This window comes from Chinchilla lanigera, unplaced genomic scaffold (genome assembly GCF_000276665.1).
Source record: "Chinchilla lanigera isolate Chin_1 unplaced genomic scaffold, ChiLan1.0 scaffold00050, whole genome shotgun sequence".
NCBI lineage: Eukaryota > Metazoa > Chordata > Mammalia > Rodentia > Chinchillidae > Chinchilla > Chinchilla lanigera.
The window spans coordinates 14082046-14085862 of NW_004955451.1; positions in this window are offsets into that span (position 1 = coordinate 14082046).

Below are 3817 nucleotides of genomic sequence, written 5' to 3' on the forward strand. Positions count from 1 at the left end.
TGCAGCTTGTATGTGTCAGCTCGGGCTCCAGGAACGAGTCTGAGTCATTGTCTCCGAGCTGAGGACGCCCACTGCAGTGGCTCTGAGACTGGGCAGGAGCAGCCAGGCAGCATCTCCAGCGGGAGGACCCTCTCCTCGCTCAGCTCAGGTTGGGGCAAGGAGGAGGTGGCAGCAACACAAAAGCCTGTAGGCCCCAGGGAAGTGGCAGTCGTGCCGGAGAAGGGCTCCCTCCCTCACACTGGCAGAGCCTGTGACAGTGACAGTGGCCCCCAGGGGCAGGGACAGGGGCCTCAAGCTCCGCGGTGCTGGCCAGAGGGGTGGCCTGCAGAACTTCGAAGTTTCTGTGGCACGAGGTCCAAGACAGTAAGAGCCCGGTCTGCATCCAGCTCCTGTCCTTTCTGTTCTGTGACTTGAAGAGACTTCCTGCTCATTTGTTTATATTTGTTGCATGTCTTGGGACAGGGTCTCACTGTGCAGCCCCAGCTGGCCTCGAACAGCCAGGGACCCTCTCGCCTTGGGCTTTAGAGTACTGGGGTTACAGACGCGCACCACCTCCAAGCTCTGCCCGGGTTCATTCTTTTTAGATTAGCAGAGTTGCATTAGGTTAGGCAGAAACAAGGAGTTGGTGAAAATACTGTAGCGGCCATGATGGTTTACCTCAGTTTTCGGGCGAGGATGAAGAGTATGCACAAGTAAAGAACCAGACAGAGTGAGAACAAAGTGGATATTGTTCTTGTAGGTGTGTGTGCATGTAACTGTGAGATTGAATGCTGGGTGGTCTACCACTGAGCTACATTCCCTGTCTTTTTTATTTTATTTTGAGACAGGGTCTCGATAAATTGCCCAGTCAGGATTCAAGCTTTCAATCCTCCTGCCTCAGCCTCCTAAATAACTGGAATTACAAACATATGCCACCCCACCTGGCATGTTCTTGGGGATTCCTAACCTAGTATTTTTTTTTTTCTTTCTAACCTAGTATTTTGTGGCTGAGCTTCAGGGAGTTCATGAACCTCTTGAAATGGGGAGATTTTGGAGAATAAACAGACCATAGTGCTCATATCTTTGATCCCAGCACTCAATTTAATGGCTGAGCAAGACCCTGTCTCAAAAAGGGAAAAAAAGGGGCTGGGGATTTAGCTCAGTGGCATAGCGCCTGCCTGGCAAGCTCAAGGTCGTGAGTTCAATTCCTGGTAGCAAATAAATAAATAAATAAATAAATAAATAAATAAATAAATAAAAGATGGGTGTGGTGGTGCACACCTGTAATCCTAGCACTCAGGAGGCTGAGGCAGGAGGGTCACCAAGAGTTCGACACCAGGCTGAGCTACATAGTGAGTTCAAGGCCTACCTGGACAACATAGTGAGACCCTGCTTCAAGAAAAAAACTGAGGGCTGGGGGTATAGTTCAATGGCATGGGGTCTGCCTGGCAAGTACCAGGTCCTGTGTTCGATTCCCAGTACCAAAAAAATAGAAAAGAAAAACCCCCAAACAAAAACCCAACCCAACAAAACAAAACAGCCGGGGATGTAGCTCAGTGCCAAGGCCCTGAGATTAACCCCTAGTACTGGAGGATAATAAACATTCTCTGGGTAGAGAGCAGAACATGGATGGCAGATGGTTTTCCTACTTCTGGTATGCAGAGGTTTCTCTTGGTCCTTAGAGCATACAAGATTCACAAAGGCCGCAAAGCCCTGGGCTGGGTGGTCCTAGGGCCAGCCTTCAGTGTGTGGGGGCCGATTCTCCTTCCTGCCATCCTTTCTCCTGCCCATGCCCTCATGCGGTGTCCTCTGGCTTCCAGGGGTCAAGGACAAGGACAGCTCTGAGGGGCTCGACTCCCCTCCTGGTCAGCTGGGTCTGCACTCCCAGCTGGGCTGGGGAGAGGGCACCTGGCCAGGCTCAGCAGGGTGGGGTGCACAGACCCCCGCAGACCTGGCCTCACCCCAAGCCCGCATCTTCCCATCCCCTGAGGCCCTGGAGGCAGACACTGCTCTGAGGCTCTCAGCCCAGCGCAGGCAGTAGTCATTACGGTTTTATGGAAATCCAACAGGCTCTTACGCAAGCACCTGACACACTTCCTGGCCAGGTCCCCAGGGGCTGGAGGAGTGCCCCCCCTACTGCTGCCACCAGCCCCTGGCGCCTGGGACTCTGGCGTAGAGCCACCCTTCTGCCGCCTGTGGCACTGTCCCTAACCCGCCCCGGGCGAGCTGCTCCCCGCCTCTGGGCCTCAGGCTTCCTGGAAGGGAACATCATGGACCCTGGCATGTGCCGCCCCGTGCCCTCCTCTGCCCCGCATGTCCACTGCTCGCTGGGAGGGCTATCCTCATGATGGAGTTGGGGACATTTGTTCCTCCTCAATTCGGGAGTCCTTTCCCCTTGCTCTGTTGCTCTTCTCCTTGATTCTGGGGGCCAGGGACGCAGGAGACACCGGCTGATGCCCTCATGGCCCTCTTGCGCCAGCCTGTGCTGACCTCTGCTTCCTCTGTTGTCCACCCCCCACCCCCACAAGCGACTGTCGCCAAGGTAACAGCAAGGGCACTGGCTAGGGGCCAGTGAGGGAGAGGGGTCAGTGGAGGGAAGGGCAGGGGTTAGAAGTTTGGGGGAATGAGCACTGAGCCCCCCAAGTCTCCTGGGGGGAGCTTCTGCTGGAGGGGGCTGGAGCAGAGAGGGGGGCTGCGGCTGGGCATGGGCAGAGGCGGGAAGACGAGGTGAGGGCACCGCAGGCTCAAGGTGAGTGGGAAGCTGAGCTTGGCCAGGAGAGGGAGGGAAGGTCCAGGTGGAGGGCGTGGGCTCCTCTGTGGCCAGGCTTCTGGCTATGGGGGTCTAGGCCCAGCACAGTGGTCAGGGAGTGCAAACCGTGCGGGAAGCAGGGCCCTGGCCAGGCCTTCGAGGGGTTGCATCTGGGCACCTAGCAACTAATGCCTGCATTCAAGGCCCTCTGCTAAATCCCAATCCAGATGGCACAGGAAGCCAGGCAGAGTGGTGCACCCCTATAATTCCAGCTGATAGGAGGCTGAGGCAGGAGGATTGCCTCAAGTTCAAAGGCAATGTGGCCTTGTCTCGAAAGTGACAAAAGTGAGTCACTGTCTCCAAAAAAAAAAAAAAAAAAGAGGCACAGGAACCCGGAGGCCTCTGAGCCAACCTGGAGCGCACCTCACACCCAGGCAAGAGGGTCTGCACAAGGGAATACACGGCAGGGGCCAGGAGGTTCCAGCCCAGGCCAGCTAGTAACTGTGAGACACGAAACAGCCCCTCAAGCTCCTGGGAAGTAGGAGGGGGACAGGGAGGGTGAGTGGGGGTGGGACTTGGGGGTGAGCTGAAAGGCAGAAAAGCAAAGGCGTGGTCTGGTGGGGCCCGGACGCTGGGTTTCCCGTACAGCCTTCCTCACTTGGCCACTGTGGGGCTGAGCAGCACCGGGGTGCCGGGGGTGCGGGCGGGAGAAGGCCAGGAGCGGCCCTGCAACTTGGACAGAATTTGAGGACTTGGCTGTCAGTGGCAGGGCACCCACCTAGCAGGCAGGAGGCCCGGAGTTCTGTCCTCAGGGGGTGGGGTGGGGGACACAGATACGCTCGGCAGGGACTGTTCACACACACCTTGCATTTGGCTGCAAGAATAGTCATGCGGGGGGCTGCGGATTTAGCTCAGCGGCACAGCGCCTGCCTGGCAAGCGCAAGGTCGTGAGTTCAATTCCCAGTACCAGAAAAACAACAACAACAACAACAAAAATAAAAAAAAAAAAAAAAAAGAATAGTCATGTGGAGGTGGGCACGATGACCACACCTGTGATCCCAGCCACTCCAGACGCTGAAGCAGGACGAT